This window comes from Antechinus flavipes, chromosome 4, assembly GCF_016432865.1.
Source record: "Antechinus flavipes isolate AdamAnt ecotype Samford, QLD, Australia chromosome 4, AdamAnt_v2, whole genome shotgun sequence".
NCBI classification, from domain to species: domain Eukaryota; kingdom Metazoa; phylum Chordata; class Mammalia; order Dasyuromorphia; family Dasyuridae; genus Antechinus; species Antechinus flavipes.
The window spans coordinates 250,975,150-250,995,030 of record NC_067401.1 but is presented as its reverse complement, the minus strand read 5'-3'; the positions used below and the strand labels follow the sequence as shown (position 1 = coordinate 250,995,030).

Genomic DNA, 19,881 nt, shown 5'->3' with positions numbered 1-19,881 from the left:
TAATCTCTAGGAAAGATATCAAGTGCTCATGAGTAGGCTGACTTGATATAATAAAAATGACAATACTACCTAAATTAATCTACTTATTCATTAATCAAATGATTCATAATTATTCATCATCAAACTCTCAAGAAATTACTTCACAGAGCTACAAAAAATAATAACAAAATCCATCAAGAATCTCATGAGGATTAATGAAACAAAATGCAAATGAAAGTGGCATAACTATATGAGAACTAAAACTATATTATAAAGCAGCAGTTATCAAAACCATTTAGTACTGACTAATAGTGTAGTAGATGAATGCAATAAGTTAAGTTCACAGGATAAAATAGTCAAAGACTATAATAATCTAGTGTTTGCAAACCCAAAGACCCTGGCTTTTGGGATAAGAACTTATTTTTGACAAAAAATGCTGAGAAAATTGGAAATTAGTATGGGCAGAAACTAGGCATTAACCCACACTTAACATCTTATACCAAGTTCATGATTAATACACAAAGAGTGACATTATAAAAAAAATTAAAAGAACAAAGGATAGTTTACCTGCCATATCTGTGGAGAAGGAAGGAATTTGTGGTTAAAACAGAACCTGAGTACATTTTTTAATGCACAATGGATGATTTGGATTATATTAAGTTAAACATATTTGTACAAACAAAACCAATCCAGGCAAAATTCAAAGGGAAGCAATAAACTGGGAAAAATTTAAATTCAAGTATTCTGATAAAGACTCTATTTCTAAAATATATAGAGAATTGAATTCAAGCCATTCTCCAATTGATAAAATGTCAGAGGATTTGTACAGGCAATTTTCCGATGAAGAAATTAAAACCATTTCTAGTCATATGAAAAGGTTCTCTAAATCATTATTGATCATAGAAATTCAAATTAATATAACTCTGAGGTACCACTACACACCTGTCAGATTAGCTAAGATGACAAGAAAAGATAGTGATGAATGTTGCAGGGGATGTGGGATAACAGGAACACTAATACTTTGTTGGTTGAGTTGTGAAGTGATTTAACCATTCTGAAGAGCAATTTGGAAATATTCTCAAACTGCATGCCTTTTCATCCAGCAATGTTTCTGATGTAAACTGAGATCTTTTGGTGGAAAAAAATGATGTAACCTTTGGAGGGATCTGGATACTCCCTATGGGAAAGTATACCATTCCCAGATAAGCCCTTCTGAAGTGGCTTCATTTAATCAGAGATCTTGGTCAAATCACCCTCCATTGAAACAGATCTTTTGGGGGTGGCCCGGATCCCCTTCAGGGAATTCCCACACTCTGGGGGAAAGCCTTAAAATTTCCAGTTAAGCAATTTTATTCATTTGGAGAACTTGGCCTAATATTGAGTGCATCAAAACTTCAAGATAAGTAATTTCTTTTCAATTGGAAATCTAAGCCCTGGGCATTGACAACATTGAAGGAATCTCATTCAATTTTGAATGGAGGCCCAAGCCTCAGATTGCTAATGAAAGACAACTCTGAAATCCAATTCTTTGCAGAAGTCTGAAACAGGATTATGTTTTGCCAAGGAAGCTCTCTTCTTAGCAAAGCTGCCTACCAGGACTCTTGACCACTGTGAAGATATTTCTTCTCAGTGTTAACCTTTGTTATTTCCCTGACAGGATTTGTTGCCACTAAGAAGCCTATCTTCCCAACAGGCTGGCTTGTTAGTGAACAATAAAATTCCCTTTCACCATACAGACTTTTCTGGTTTGTGAACTCTTTTATGTTGGACCTGCACTGAACTAGAGGGGATTCCCCACCCCAGTTCCCACATCTCTTCACTACCACTAGCCCCATCATTTTTACCTCATCATTTCTCCTGAGCTTATATCTTATAGTAATCATAAAGAAGGTAAAGAGACCCACATGTGCAAAAAGATTTGTAGCAGCTCTTTTTGTAGTAATAAGAAAGTAGAAACTGAGTGCATGCCTATCAATTGGAGAATGGCTGAACAAGTTATGGTGTATGAATGTGATGGTATATTATTGTTTTTTAAAATTGATCAGCACAATGATTTCAAGAGGCCTAATTATACAAAGCAACAGCAAGATTATATGATTAGTAATTCTGATGGAAATAGTTCTCATCAATAATGAGGTCATTCATCAATTCTCCCTGTGCAACAAGAAAACTGTTCGGTTCTGCACACATATATTGTATCTAGGATATACTGTAACCTATTCAACAGGTAAAGAACTGCTTGCTATCTGGGGGAGGGGGTGGATGGAGGGAGGGGGAAAATCGGAATAGAAGTGAATGCAAGGGATAATGCTGTAAAAAATTACCCTGGCATGGGTTCTATCAATAAAAAGTTACTTAAAAAAATAAAAATAAAAATAATGAAAAGATATTGGAGTGCACAACAACAACAACAACAACAAAACAAAAACAAAAATAAAAACAAAACAAAACAAAACAAACAAACAAACAAACAAAAAACAATGAGGTCATTCAGACTGATTCCAATGTGCTTGTGATGAAGAAAGCCATCTGCACCTAGAGAGGACACTGCAAAGTGAATGTGGACAACAATATAGTATTTTCGCTCTTTTCATTTTTGTTTGCTTGCATTTCGTTTTCTTTCTCTTTTTTCCCCCTTTTGGATCTGATTTTTCTTGTGCAGCATGATATTTTTGGAAATATGTATAAAGAATTGCACATGTTTAATATATATTAGATCATTTGAGTACTTTGCAGGATAGGGAGGGAAAAATAGAACACAGGATTTTGTGTGGGGTGAGTATCAAAAATTATCCATGTATATATTTTAAAAATAAAAAGCTAAATTAAAAATAAATAAAATAAAATTGTATCCAAAATAAAATACTTTGGTGTCTAGTTGCTAAGACAAACCCAAAAAACTGTATGAACACACTTACAAAACACTTCTCACACAAATAAAGTCAGATTTAAATAATTGGAAAAATATCAATTGTTCATTGTTAGGCCAAGCTAATATAATAAAAATGACTATTCTGCTTAAATTGCTTTACTTTTTCAGTGTCATACCAGTCAAACTGCCAAAACATTATTTTTTAAACTTGAAAAAACCAATAACAAATCTGTCTGGAAGTACAAAAGATCAAGAATATTGAGGGATTTAATGAAAAAAAAAATTACAAAAGATGGTGGCTTAGTAGTACCAACATAAAATAATATTATAAAACATCAATAATCAAAATATTTGGTACTGGCTAAGAAATAAAATGGTGATTCAATGGAATAGATTCAATACACACAACACAATAATCATGCTTGTAGCAATCTATTATTTAATAATCCTCCAAACTCTAGCTTCTAGAATAAGAACTCAGTATTTGAAAAAATTGCTGGGAAACCTGGAAAATAATATGTTAGAAACTCTACATAGACCTACATCTCACATCCTATCCCCAAATAACATTGAAATGGATAGGATTTGGACATAAAGGATGATAGCATAAACAAATTAGGAAAAGAAGGGGAAATTCACTCATCACTTTAGAGAAGGGAGGAATTTATGACCAAAAAAGAACTAGAGATCATTATGAAAGGTTAAAAAAAAAAACAACTTTGATTCCACTAAATTAAAAACTTTTTCACAAACAAAACCAACAGAAACAAGATTAAAAGGAAAGTAGAAAGCTGGGAAAATATCTTTACAGCCAGTATTTCTGATAAAGGTTTTATTTCTAAAATATGTAAAAAAGTGTGTTAAATTTATAAGAATACAAGTCATTCCCAAGTAATAAATAGTCAAAAGATATGAACAGGCAATTTTCAGATAAATGAATCAAAGCCATCTATAGTTATATAAAAATGCTCTAAATTATTATTGATTACAGCAATGCAAATTAAAACAACTCTGAAATATCACCTCACATCTCACAGATCAGCTAAGATGACAGGAAAAGATAAATGTTGGAGGAGTTGTAGGAAAACTGGGGAACTAATGCTTTGTTGATGGTGTTGTGAAATAATCCAACTTTTCTGGAGAGCAATGTGGGACTATCCCCAAAGTGCTATCAAACTGTGCATATCCTTTGACCCAGCAGTGCCATTACTAGATCCTGTATCCCAAGGAAATCACAGTGAAGAGAAAAGGACCCCACATGTGCAATAACGGCTGTTAACAACTCTCTTCATGATAGCAAAGAATTGGAAAAGGAGAGAATACCCATCAATTGGAGAATAGCTGACCACCTTGTGGTAAATGAAAGTAATGGAATATTATCGTTCTATAAAAAATGATAAGCTGATTTTATAAAGGCTTGGAAAAGCTTACATGAACTGATGCTGAACTAAACAATCAGAACCATGAATACATTGTACACAATAACAGCAAGAATGAATGATGATCAACTAACTATGAAAGACTTGGTTTTTCTCAGTGGTTCAGTGACCCAAAGCAGTCCCAATAGACTTTGGACAGAAAATGTCATTGGACAGAAAATGTAAATCAACATATGCTATGTTTACTTATTTGATCCTGTTTTTTTTTTTCTCTCTCTCATGATTTTTTCCTATTGCTCTGATTTTTCTTTCCCAACATGATTCACAAATCAATGTGTATTTAAAAAATTAATTTTTTTTTTAAAGAAAATACTACATCAGTCTAAAGATTCAGTGTTTTACAGTAGAAAGAATTTTGGATTAGATTGTAAATTTCCCCTCCTCAATACATTATAAGTTTCTTGATGGCAGGAACCATTGCCTCTTTTTGTATCTCAAGCATTTAGTACAGTGCCTGCCACATGGTAATTGCTTAATAAATATTTCTTCTTTGATCAATGAGAATCAAAGGTTGAAAGAAAGAAATATTTAATGTATTCTTTAAAAATGAATATGCAATAGAAATTACCTTCAACAATGAACAGTGGAAAGATTAAAAATTCATTATAAACTATAATCTAATCCTAAAGAATAACTGTTTTAAAGAAATTCCTAAAAACTCTCAACAACCATCTTAAAGAGAATAACCAGAATAAGACAACATACCAAAATCTATTGGAGGCAGCCAAAGCAGCACTTAGGGAAATTTTTCCCCCAGCAAATTCCTATATCTACTAAATGGAAAAAGGACTGATCAATGAATTAGATTTAAAACTTGGAAAGGAAAAATAAAAAATCCTCAATTGATCATAAAATTAGAAATCCTGAAAATGAATGATGAGTTTACAACTGAAAGTATAAAAACAAATTATTAAACTATTAAATAAATTTTGGAGTTGATCTTATGAGAAGGATAAAAACAAAACAATTGGATAGATAAGCCATTGGTTAATTGGATTTCAAAAAGGAAGAAAATCAAATATCCAGTATCAAAAATGAAGGTAAAATTACCACTAAATGAAGGGGAAGTTAAAGCAATCATCAGGAAACATTTTGCCCACTTACATGTCCATAAATCTAATAATTAGAGTGAAAATTATTATTTATAAAATGTAAGTTACTTAAGTTAACAAATCAAAAACTAAAAATCCTAAGTAACCTCATATTAGGAAAAAGAAACTGAAAAAACCATTAATGATTTCCCTAGACAAAAATTCCCAGAGCCATATGGATTGATGAGTGAATTCTACCAAACATTTAAAGAACAATTAATTTTAATACTTATTGGGAAAAACAGGCAAATAAAGAGGCCTACCAAACTTCTTTTATGACACAAATATAGTGCTGATTTCTAAAGCAGTAATAGGTGAAACAGAAAAAGAAAATTCAAGAGTAATTTCCCTAATGAATATTGGTGCAAATATTTTTTTAACAAAATGCTAGCTCACATAATTACAGCAACATGTCATAAGAGTTATACACTATGGCAAGATGGGATTTATATCAGGAATGCAGAGTTAGTTCAATATTTACAAAAACCATCAATAAGGAAACCAACATAAAACATACGACTGTCTCAATATGTGCTGGAAAAGATTTTCACAAAGTACAGCACTCATACCTATGAAAATACTGGAGAGCATAGGAATAAATGAGGTTTGGTTGAAATAATAGGCAAAGTCTATTTAAAACTACCATCAAGCATCATCTGAATTGGAAATAAGCTAGAAACCTTCCCAGTAAGATCAGGAGTGCAGCAAGGATGCCAATTATAACCACTTTTAGTCAATATTGTTTTAGAAATCTTAACTCTATCAACAAGAGAAGACAACGAAATAAAAGAAATTAGCCTAGACAGTGAGAAAATGAAACTATCATTCTTTGAAGATAATATAGTATACTTAGAGAATCTTAGAGCATCAACTAAAGATTACTTGAAATAATTAACAACTTTAGGAAAGTTGCAAGATATAAGGCAAATCAACATAAATCATCAGCATTTTTATAAAATCAACAAAGTCCAGGTCAAGAGATAAAAGAGAAATTCCATTTAAAATAACTGCTAACAATATAACTATTTAAACTGATTAACTTTTTTAGTGCCATACCAATCTAACTATCAAAATTACTGTCTGATAGAGGTAAAAAAAAATGACATGATTCTTCTGGAAAGAACAAATCATCAAGAATATCCATGGAACTGATGGAAAAAAAATAAAATATGTCGAGATAGCAATATCATATCTCAAACTATGTTATATAGAAGTAATCATAAAAACTATCTGATACTGGCTAAAAAACAAAGTGGTGGATTAGTGGAATAGACTTGCTACCCAAGACACTGAGTCAATGATCATAATAACCGAATATTTGATAAACACAGTGTCCCTTGCTTGGGATAAGAAATCCCTTTTTGACAAAAACTGCTAAGAAAACAATAAGACATGAACTAACTATAAACCATATACCATGACAAGGTCAAAATTAGGAAACAATCTTTTTAGCAAGTGTCTCTGAAACCTCCATTGACCTAGAACAATGAAGCTATCAATGTTCAAGGGGGTAGATGCCATCTACATTTAATTCTTTGAAAATTTATCATGATCTCTCTTTTTGGGGGTCAATGGTGTGAGGTATGAGTTATTTTAATTTTCATTTTTCTAATCAAATGATTTAGAGCACGTCTTCACATTTCTATTGGTATTTCTGTTTTCTTCATCTGGAAACTGCCTGTTCATAACCTTTGATCATTTAACAATTGGACAGTGGCATGTATTCTTATAAATTTAACTCAGTTATCTATATATTTGAGAAGTGAGGTCTTTATCAGAGATATTTGCTATAAAGATTGTTCCATGGCTTCCTGGTAATATCAAACATCTACTATCATCTTGGCCAATCAAATTTGTTTGGTTTCTTTGTTGTTTGTTTGTTTGTTTTTTCCAGTTCTAGAGTTCTGGAGCATCAAGAGGAGTGCAATGGTAACTCTCAAAAGCCTTGAATATCAGACCAAGTGATGATAACTTGAAGAACTGGGAATGTTAATTTGGACAGGGAAAAAATTACAGATGACATAAAATCTTGAATTCGAGAAGTTAAATAACCACATTGTGGTCCTTTCCTATATTGTGGGAAAGGGATTATATTTGTTTTCCTTGGTCCCAGATGCAAAAGTTGTAGCGAAGACTATTTCAAATAGATATAAGGAAAATATTTTCTAGGAATTAGAGCTATAAGCAAGTGAAATTGAATTATCTAATAATTTAGTGTATTCCACTTCAAATACTTCAGTACTTTTCATATCAAGGTTGTGTAGAGATTTGTAAATGATATAGTACAAGGCATTATTGATCAGGTACTGATTTGACTAAATTGTTTCCCAGATCCTATCAAACTCAAAGCTGCCATGATTTTTTTTCTTTTTGAATTAATTTTCTTTTAATTATAAACTTACAAAATGCCAAATATAATGAACCTTTGCAATACATAGTAGCTACAGGAAAAGAAGATAAACAACTCTCTAAGATTATACATTTTAGAGAAGGTGCTAAACTGCACTGATAAAGGGAGTTTTCAAATTGAGTAGTTATCATATAGATAACATAGATATATAGTTATCATATAGAAAATATATAGATTGGTGAAATAATAGATCATGTCCCTATTCCAATTATTTTTCTGTCACCTAAGAGACATACTGCAATATTTGATCAGGAATGAATCCATAATGGTGTGGCCAACCTATATTCCACTGAAATATTTTTTTTCTTCATATAGCAAAATATTTTTGGGGGCAGGGTTTAAAATTTATATCCATCCTGAGTTGATGGAACATTCTTTTATTATTATTATTATAGCTTTTTATTTACAAGATATATGCATGAGTGATTTTTCAGCATTGATAATTGCAAAACCTTTTGTTCCAATTTTTCCCCTCTTTCCCCCGCCCCTTCCCCCAGATGGCAGGTTGACCAATACATGTTAAATATGTTAAAGTATATATTAAATACAATATATGTATACATATCCTTACAGTTATTTTTCTGTACAAAAAGAATCAGACTTTGAAATAGTGTACAATTAACCTGTGAAGGAAAAAAAAATGCAGGTGGACAAAAATAAAGGGATTGGGAATTCTATATAGTGATGGGCATTCATTCATTTTCCAGTTTCTAGCCACTACAAATAGGGCTGCCACAAACATTTTGGCACATACAGGTCCCTTTCCCTTTTTTAATATCTCTTTGGGGTATAAGCCCAGTAATGGCACTGCTGGATCAAAGGGTATGCACAGTTTGTTGGTCATTTCTTACAGAACAATAATATTCCATAATATTTATATACCACAATTTATTCAGCCATTCTCCAATTGATGGACATCCACTCAGTTTCCAGTTTCTGGTCACTATGAAGAGACCTGCCACAAACATTCTTGCACACACAGGCCCCTTTCCTTTCTTTAAGATCTCTTTGGGATATAAGCCCAGTAGTAACATTGCTGGATCAAAGGGTATGCACAGTTTGATAACTTTTTGAGCATAGTTCCAAATCGCTCTCCAGAATGGCTAGATGTATTCACAATTCCACCAATAATGCATCAGTGTCCCAGTTTTCTCACATCCCCTCCAACATTCCGCATTATCTTTCCCTGTCATTGTAGCCAATCTGATAGGTGTATAGTAGTATCTCAGAGATGTCTTAATTTGCATTCCTCTGATTAATAATGACTTGGAACATTTTTTTCATATGGCTAGAAGTAGTTTCAATTTCTTCATCTGAGAATTGTCTGTTCATATCCTTTGACCATTTATCAATTGGAGAATGACTTGATTTCTTATAAATTAGAGTCAATTTTCTATATATTTTGGAAATGAGGCCTTTATCAAAACCTTTGACTGTAAAAATGTTTTCCCAGTTTATTCCTTCCCTTGTAATCTTTTTTTGCATTAGTTTTGTTTGTGCAAAAACTTTTCAATTTGATATAATCAAAATTTTCTATTTTGTGATCAATAATGTTCTCTTGTTCTTCTTTGGTCATAAATTCCTTCTCCTTCCACAGGTCTGAGAGATAAACTATCCTATGTTCTTCTAATTTATTTATAATCTCATCCTTTATGCCTAAGTCATGAACTCATTTTGACCTTATATTGGTGTATGGTGTTAAGTGTGGGTCAATGCCTAGTTTCTGCTATACTAATTTCCAATTTTTCCAGCAATTTTTGTCAAATAATGAATTCTTATCCTCAAAGCTGAGGTCTTTGGATTTGTCAAACACTAGATTGTTAAAGTTATTGACTCTTTTGTCCTTTGAATCTAACCTATTCCACTGATCAACTAGTCTGTTTATTAGCCAATACCACATGGTTTTGGCTACCATGATTTTGTGAGCAAAAACTCACGTGAAAAAATTGCTTCTTTATCAATATCAGATGCAGATGATAAAGATATAAAAATATTCTACAGTAATGTTCAGTCTAGCTTTCTGAAAGTCTTCTGGAAGGGCTTTGGTCTCAGCAGGATAGACACCATGAGAATGGACAAGAATGGAGTACAAAGTCTTTATTGTCTCTTACACAATCTGTGTCTGTCATAGTCTGACCCATTCTCTCCATAGTCTCTTCCAGCGGTCTCACTCAGTCTGATTGACTATTCCCAGTTTCTTCCAGCAGTCTGTCAGTCTCCCCTATAGTGCAGGAGTCAGGAGGGCCACCAGAAGGATAGTCAAAGATAGAATGCCTATCGTCCAGTCCTTGTTGGTTCTTATATACCTTATTGTAATTACATCATTACAGAATACTGATTATGTGTGAATTTAGAGAACCATTACATCACCCTAAGTGCTAGAGAACTATCATCTCATCAATTCCACTGAGTTAACACCTTGTTTCAAGTATACTTGTTTCAAGTATACTTCTCCAAAGTTCTGCCCTCTATATTCTACAAAAAGCCTCATCCCAAATAAGTCAATATATTCCTTGATATTTAAAATATCTGATGTGAAAGATAAAAAAGATGTTTGAAAATATGCTTCAAAAGTGAGATAAATATTTCTAAAGATTTTAAATTATTGAGAAGTCCATAAATCTATTATATATTTTCTACAAAAGGGATATGTATTAGTCACAAAATATAACATATAATGCTGATCTTAAAACTGCATTCAGTTTCTCAGGTGGCTGCAAATTACACTTGTTCTCTCTTCCAAAACTGAAATCAGGAACTCTGCTTTAAGCTGGGTTCCCTCTGAGACAACGCTCTTTCTATTTCTGTGGAGGAAATTTGGAGAGCCAAAATGGTGTCCATAACCAGCAGAGTCTCTGCTCCTCTATTACTACTGTCAAGAGGTTTGTGCTAGCTTCTCCCCACTGGCAGCAGCAGTCCAGCCCTGGTCACCTTTGGTCAGTACAGATGTGCTTAATGTGCCTTGACAATGGAAAGAAGGCCGTTTAATGTTCTCCTATTCTGCCATCAAGCTACCACATAGTCTCATAGTAAAATGAAAGTTTTTAAGGTAAGATTGCCTCCTAACCCCAGCTACCCTTAAGGCTTGTTGTTTATTGATTCTGCAGAGTTGGTCTATTTGTTTTTGTACTTCACTAATGCCAAACATCTTCCCTAAGAATTAAGGTCTTACATGAGGTCTTCTTAGATTTAAGAAGAACAATTGCTTTAAGCTGAGTTCCCTCTGAGACAATGTTCTTTCTATTTCTGTGGAGGAAATTTGGAGAGTCAAAAGTTTTCTGAAGTACTCCACCTTTTTTCCAGTATCTTCTTGTGCTATGTAATTATTATGGTATACTATTGCACTGTACAGAAATGATGAGCAGGTTGTTCTCAGAAAAATCTGGAAATACTTCCATTACCTGGTACTAAGTGCAGTGTACTACATCCAAATTAACAGAAATATTGTAAAATGATTAGTTGTAAATCACTTAGCTATTTTCAGTAATACAAAGGTCCAAGACAATTTTGAAGGATATAATAATAAGTATTATCCATTACCAGAGCAAGAACTGATTGTGTCTGAATACAGATTGAAGCATATTGTTTACATTGTTTATTTTTCTTGAAGTTTTCTTTATTCTTTCTTTTTTTTTAACTCTGTTTTCTTTCATAACTTAGCTAATGTGGAATATTTTGCAAGTCTATAATGAATTGCTTGCATTCTCAGTGAGTGGAAGAGGAGAGGGAAAAACAAAAATAATTTGGAACTCAAAATGTTTAAAAATATGCTTAAAATGCTTTTTACATGTAACTGGGAAAATATAATGTTAAATACTTCCTTAAAATTAATTAATCACTTCCGGTTAAGATGGTGGAGAGGAGGCACACAATTGTGTAGCTCCACGCTTTCTCTCATTATCCATTTCATTACAAGCCTCTGAATTAATGCTTGACTGAAAAAAAACCCACAAATAGTTACCAAGAGAAGCCATCCTTGAGATTCGCCAAGAAAGGTCTGTCTTTACTGGAGGGCTGGGACGGTTTTAGATCGGGCGCAGGCGGCAGGCAGTGGCAGTGAGAGCACGGGAGCAGACTGGAGAGGGGGTGGGGAGTGATCGCAGCCGTCTCTGCGGGGAGAGCTTCACTACAGGATTAGATACTTTGCTCCTGCAGCAAATCAGCAGCCCAGCAGAGAAGCTAAAAACACCAGGGGTGAAGAATACAACCCCAAATAGCTGGAGTCTCTTGGGACCTGGCCGCCCCCCCCCCCCCTTCTCTCCCCACAGTGATTCAGCACACTCTGGGATCTCAGAGCGCAGGCGCAGCACAGTAGGGCTAGTGCCTCACTGCTGCACCCCACAGTCTGTAGAGGAAGCTCAGTAACACACCCAGGCCCTCCCCCAAAGAAAGACTCCAGTTTTTTTCTGTTTTTCTTTGCTAGTCTGTCTTTGATTATTAGAATGAGCAAGAAACTGAAGAGGACATTAACCCTTGACAGCTTCTATACAGATAGAGAGCAGACTCTAAATCCTGAGGATACTAAAAACACAGTCCCCGGGTGAATCCCCAAAGGAGGAGATCATCTGTTCCTCAGCACAGATGAACCTCATAGAAGTAATTAAAAAGGCTCTCACAAGGGAGCTAGAAGAAAAATGGGAAAAGGAGAGGGAGGCTTGGCAAAAGAGCCTGGAGAAGTCAGTTAAAGAGAGAGTGGATAAAGAAGTAAAATCCTTGAAAAATAGGATTGGTGAACTGGAAAACAAAATTTGCGAAATGGAAAAAAATTCCACAAAACAAAAGGACTCAATGGGACAATTAGAAAAAGATTTTAAAAAAGTGAGTGAAGAAAATACTTCACTGAAAATCAGAATTGAACAATTGGAATTGAATGACTCGAGGAGACAAGAAGAATCAGTCAAGCAAATCCAAAAAAATCAAACAATGGAAAAGAATGTGAAATACCTTCTGGGGAAGACAACAGACCTGGAAAATAGATCCAGGAGAGACAATCTGAGAATCATTGGACTTCCAGAAAAACATGATGAAAAAAAGAGCCTGGACACTATTTTCCAGGAAATTATCAAAGAGAACTGCCCAGAAGTCATAGGAACAGAGGAAAAAATAAACATTGAAATGATTCATCGATCACCCACTGAAAGAGATCCTAAAATCAAAACACCAAGGAATATAGTGGCCAAATGCCAGAACCCTCAGACGAAGGAAAAAATATTGCAAGCGGCTAGAAAAACCCCATTCAAGTATCAAGGAGCCACAATAAGGGTCACCCAGGATCTGGCAGCATCCACATTAAAGGATCGAAGGGCCTGGAATATGATATTCCGAAAGGCTAAGGAACTTGGTATGCAACCAAAAATAACTTACCCAGCGAGAATGAGCATCTTTTTCCAAAGAAGAAGATGGACTTTCAATGAAGTAAGCGAATTTCATCTATTTCTGATGAAAAAGCCAGAACTTAACAAAAAGTTTGATCTACAAATATAGAACTCAAGAGAAATCTAAAAAGGTAAAGATTAATCTTGGGAACTATATTTCGACTATATAGATGTATAAAGAATACATCTATACCTTGTTCTAGAAATTGATGTGGAAAGGACATTGTACCAGAAAAAGGGTAAAGTGGGGGTAGTACATCTCATGAAGAGGCATAGGAAACCTATTATATCTGAGAGAAAGAATGGAGGGGGATGAATATAGTGGGTATCTTACTGCCTTCAGAATTGGCTTTAAGTGAAAAATCTTAAGACATATTCAATCTATGGTGAAACTTCTCCCACCTCATTGAAAAGTGAGAAGGGAAAAGTGAAAAGGGAAGGAATAAGCTAAGTGGAAGGGAATACGGAAACTGGGAGGGAAAGGAGTAAGATAGGGGGAGGAACTTTAAGGCAGGGGGAGGGATACTAAAAAGGGAGAGCTGTGAGAAGCAAGTGGTGCTCACAAGCTTAATACTGGGAAGGGGGGAAAGGGAAAAGAAGGGAGAAAAACATAAACCGGTGTTAACAAGATGGCAAGTAATACAGAATTGGTCATTCTAACCATAAATGTGAACGGGGTAAACTCCCCCATAAAGAGGAAGCGGTTAGCAGAATGGATTAAAAGCCAGAATCCTACAATATGTTGTTTACAGGAAACACACCTGAAGTGGGGAGATACATGCAGGTTAAAGGTAAAAGGTTGGAGCAAAATCTACTATGCTTCAGGTGAAGTCAAAAAAGCAGGGATAGCCATCCTGATCTCAGATCAAGCTAAAGCAAAAATTGATCTAATTAAAAGAGATAAGGAAGGGCACTATATCTTGCTAAAGGGTAGCATGGATAATGAAGCACTATCTATATTAAACATATATGCACCAAGTGGTGTAGCATCTAAATTCTTAAAAGAGAAATTAAGAGAGCTGCAAGAAGAAATAGACAGTAAAACTATAATAGTGGGAAATCTTAACCTTGCATTCTCAGAATTAGATAAATCAAACCACAAAATAAATAAGAAAGAAGTCAAAGAGGTAAATAGAATACTAGAAAAGTTAGATATGATAGATCTCTGGAGAAAATGTAATGGAGACAGAAAGGAATACACTTTCTTTTCAGCAGTTCATGGAACCTATACAAAAATTGACCATATATTAGGACATAAAAACCTCAAACTCAAATGCAGTAAGGCAGAAATAGTAAATGCATCCTTTTCAGACCACAATGCAATGAGAATTACATTCAATAAAAAGCCAGGGGGAAGTAGACCAAAAAATAATTGGAAACTAAATAATCTCATACTAAAGAATGATTGGGTGAAACAGCAAATCATAGACATAATTAATAACTTCACCCAAGAAAACGATAATAATGAGACATCATACCAAAATGTATGGGATGCAGCCAAAGCGGTGATAAGGGGAAATTTCATATCTCTACAGGCCTATTTGTATAAAATAGAGAAAGAGAAGGTCAATGAATTGGGTTTGCAACTAAAAATGCTAGAAAAGGAACAAATTAAAACCCCCAGTCAAATACTAAACTTGAAATTCGAAAAATAAGAGGAGAGATCAATAAAATTGAAAGTTAAAAAAAAAAAAACTATTGAATTAATTAATAAAACTAAGAGTTGGTTCTATGAAAAAACCAACAAAATAGGCAAACCCTTAGTATTTCTGATTAAAAAAAGGAAAGAGGAAAATCAAATTGTTAGTCTTAAAAATGAAAAGGGAGAACTCGCCACTAACAAAGAGGAAATTAGAGCAATAATTAGGAGTTACTTTGCCCAACTTTATGCCAATAAATTCGACAACTTAAATGAAATAGAAAAATACCTCCAAAAATATAGCTTGCCCAAACTAACAGAGGAAGAAGTAAATATCCTAAACAGTCCCATCTCAGAAAAAGAAATAGAACAAACTATCAATCAACTCCCTAAGAAAAAATCCCCAGGACCAGATGGATTTACATGTGAATTCTACCAAACATTTAAAGAACAATTAACTCCAATGCTAAATAAACTATTTGAAAAAATAGGGATTGAAGGAGTCCTACCAAACTCCTTTTATGACACAGACATGGTACTGATACCTAAACCAGGTAGGCTGAAAACAGAGAAAGAAAATTATAGACCAATCTCCCTAATGAATATTGATGCTAAAATCTTAAATAAAATATTAGCAAAAAGATTACAGAAAATCATCACCAGGATAATACACTATGACCAAGTAGGATTTATACCAGGAATGCAGGGCTGGTTCAATATTAGGAAAACTATTAGCATAATTGACTATATCAATAACCAAACAAACAAAAACCATATGATCATCTCAATAGATGCAGAAAAAGCATTTGATAAAATCCAACATCCATTCCTAATAAAAACACTTGAGAGCATAGGAATAAATGGACTTTTCCTTAAAATAGTCAGGAGCATATATTTAAAACCATCAGTAAGCATCATATGCAATGGGGAAAAACTGGAACCTTTCCCAGTAAGATCTGGAGTGAAGCAAGGTTGCCCACTATCACCATTATTATTTAATATCGTATTAGAAACACTAGCCTCGGCAATAAGAGTCGAGAAAGATATTAAAGGAATTAGAGTAGGCAATGAAGAAACCAAACTATCACTCTTTGCAGATGATATGATGGTATACCTAGAGAACCCCAGAGATTCTACTAAAAAGCTATTAGAAATAATTCATAATTTTAGCAAAGTAGCTGGCTACAAAATAAATCCCCATAAATCCTCAGCATTTTTATACATCACCAACAAAACCCAACAGCAAGAGATACAAAGAGAAATTCCATTCAGAATAACTGTTGATACCATAAAATATTTGGGAATCTATCTACCAAAGGAAAGTCAGGAATTATATGAGCAAAATTATAAAAAAGTCTCCACACAAATAAAGTCAGACTTAAATAATTGGAAAAATATTAAGTGCTCTTGGATCGGCCGAGCGAACATTATAAAGGTGACAATACTCCCTAAACTAATCTATTTATTTAGTGCTATACCAATCAGACTTCCAAGAAAATATTTTAATGATCTAGAAAAAATAGTAACAAAATTCATATGGAACAATAAAAAGTCGAGAATCTCAAGGGAATTAATGAAAAAAAAATCAAATGAAGGTGGCCTAGCTGTACCTGATCTAAAATTATATTATAAAGCAGCAGTCACCAAAACCATTTGGTATTGGCTAAGAAATAGATTAGTGGATCAGTGGAAAAGGTTAGGTTCACAAGACAGAATAGTCAACTATAGCAATCTAGTGTTTGACAAACCCAAAGCCCCTAACTTCTGGGAAAAGAATTCATTATTTGATAAAAACTGCTGGGATAATTGGAAATTAATATGGCAGAAATTAGGCATGGACCCACACTTAACACCATATACCAAGATAAGATCAAAATGGGTCCATGACCTAGGCATAAAGAACGAGATTATAAATAAATTAGAGGAACATAGAATAGTTTATCTCTCAGACTTGTGGAGGAGAAAGAAATTTGTGACCAAAGATGAACTAGAGACCATTACTGATCACAAAATAAAAAATTTTGATTACATCAAATTAAAAAGCCTTTGTACAAACAAAACTAATGCAAACAAGATTAGAAGGGAAGCAACAAACTGGGAAAACATCTTCACAGTTAAAGGTTCTGATAAAGGCCTCATTTCCAAAATATATAGAGAACTGACTCAAATTTATAAGAAATCAAGCCATTCTCCAATTGATAAATGGTCAAAGGATATGAACAGACAATTTTCAGAGGATGAAATTGAAAGTATTACCACTCATATGAAAGAGTGTTCCAAATCATTATTGATCAGAGCAATGCAAATTAAGACAACTCTGAGATACCACTACACACCTGTCAGATTGGCTAAGATGACAGGAAAAAATAATGATGAATGTTGGAGGGGATGCGGGAAAACTGGGACATTAATGCATTGTTGGTGGAGTTGTGAATGAATCCAACCATTCCGGAGAGCAATCTGGAATTATGCCCAAAAAATTATCAAATTGTGCATACCCTTTGATCCAGCAGTATTTCTATTGGGCTTATATCCCAAAGAAATGCTAAAGAAGGGAAAGGGACCTGTATGTGCCAAAATGTTTGTAGCAGCCCTATTTGTAGTGGCTAGAAACTGGAAAATGAATGGATGCCCATCAATTGGAGAATGGCTGGGTAAATTGTGGTATATGAATGTTATGGAATATTATTGTTCTGTAAGAAATGACCAGCAGGATGAATACAGAGAGGACTGGCGAGACTTACATGAACTGATGCTAAGTGAAATGAGCAGAACCAGGAGATCATTATACACTTCGACAACGATATTGTATGAGGACATATTTTGATGGAAGTGGATTTCTTTGACAAAGAGACCTAACTGAGTTTCAATTGATAAATGACGGACAAAAGCAGCTACACCCAAAGAAAGAACAGTGGGAAACGAATGTGGACTATCTGCATTTTTGTTTTTCTTCCCGGGTTATTTATACCTTCTGAATCCAATTCTCCCTATGCAACAAGAGAACTGTTCGGTTCTGCAAACATATATTGTATCTAGGATATACTGCAACATATCCAACATATAAAGGACTGCTTGCCATCTAGGGGAGGGGGTGGAAGGAGGGAGAGGAAAAAAATTGGAACAGAAACGAGTGCAAAGGATAATGTTGTAAAAAAAAAAAAATTACCCTGGCATGGATTCTGTCAATATTAAGTAATTATTAAATAAAAATTTTTTAAAAAATTAATTAATTAAAGTTAAAATAACATATTCCACCTCTGCACTTATCAAATATGTCTGAAGTGTACACTATCATATGTAAGAGATGGAAGACACACTTGGTTTAACTCTCTCTAGTAGAAAGAATTAGGACTAATGAGCGAATGGTACAAGTAGGAAGATTTTAATCCAATAAAACTAATTTCTTAGCAATAAGCTCTATCCTTTACTAGCGTAAATCATGTAATGAGACACTAAACACCTGCTTAAAATTCTTCAAGTACAAAATGGATGCTCACATTTTTCAGATGTTCCAAAGAGGATTTTTTGCATCTGTTAAGGGTTGAACTTGATAACTACTAAGGTCCTTTCCAATTGTGATGCCACACATCATGCTGTTCATGGTATGTTCATTTCTTGGCAAAGATACTGAAAATGTTTGCTATTTTCTTCTTCAAGGAATTAAGGTAAACGAGGATTAAGTGACTTCTCCAGGGTCATAGAATTAATAAATTATCAAGGTAACATTTTAACTTAGATCTCCTGATTCTCGATCCAGGATTCAATTCACTGAATAAACTAGCTTCCCCTAGCCATTAGGGAAAGAAAGAGAAAAGGAAACTGCTCCTGCCTTCAAGAAGCAGTTTGTTTTGTGGTGATTGATAGAATATGCTCACAAATAAATAAGTATAAGTATTTTCAGAAAGAGAATTCATCACAAAAAAAGAAAATTAACTAAATCTCAAAGAAAGCTATGAATTTTCAGAGGTGGAGATGAAGAACTACATATCAGAAAAGGGATACAGTCTATACAAAGTTCAAGAGCTGTAATGTTGAATTTTTTGAACGGACAATGAAGTAATTTTATTGAATGGACAAAGAAACTACTATGATTTAAGATTTTAAAAGTAGGAAGGAGTCGATTTTTTTCAGTCTTACATGTCACACTGAAAAGTCAAAATTTCATCCTAGAGCTGATATAGAACTTATATAAATTTTTGAGCAGAAATGTATCTTGTTTAAATGTATGTATTAGGAAGATAATCTAGGTAGCTGTGTAAATGAGTTATGGAAGAGAAGGAAGACTTGAAGCAAAAGTCCATGAAAGGGATGATTGTGCTCTGATATAGGGAGATTGACTATAAAAGCAGTAAAAGAGGAAGAGATTTTATAGAAGTGGAATCTAAAGTAGAAAGTTTAAGAACAAAAATGAAAATATGTTTTAAACTTTGGTGTTTAAAATGCTTTAGACATCTGCTTTATTTGACCCAAACCTGATAGAATATACTTGCCTATTTTTCTCTCAGATCTGCATTATCAACCTGCCTTTAGAGATTTTTGACCTATCTTCTGCCTTTGGCCTTCACTGCTCATTCTCTTGTGAATAATTTATCCTGTTGCCTTGAATGAACCACCACTTCTTTCTGACCCTAAATTGTTAGAAACATTACTACCACACAGAGAGTCATCAAGAACAGTCTGTCCTGTTGGCATGAAAATCATAGTCCATGGAGAACTCTTGGCTGCAATGTCTGGCCTACTTACTGAGTCAATGGAAACAGTGCAGAAACTTTCATAGATGAAAGAAAGAGGAGTAACCTCTTATTCAGTCTCACAGACAAGGAATTAGTTAGTCCTGTCTGGGAGAGTTTCTCAACAGCCATTGCCCTTAGCAACCTGACCAGGCCTAGGCAATTTCACAGTTCCTATTTTCTTGGGCGGATGGGGTTGAGAGATAATTGGGGTTAAGTGACTTGCTGGGGATCACACATCTAGTAAGTTGTAAGTGTTTGAAGTTGCATTTGAACTTGGATTCTCCTGATTTCAGGACTGATGCTCTATCCCCTGCACCTCTCCCTGCCCCCACAGTTCCTA

The 19,881-nt window shown here is 34.2% G+C and overlaps 1 pseudogene; it reads right to left on the bottom strand.

The window, feature by feature from the left end:
- LOC127561490 (aspartate aminotransferase, mitochondrial-like) overlaps positions 1 to 19,670 on the bottom strand; it is a 57,043-nt pseudogene extending 37,373 nt beyond the window's left edge.
- Between the last annotated feature and the right edge of the window lie 211 nt (positions 19,671 to 19,881).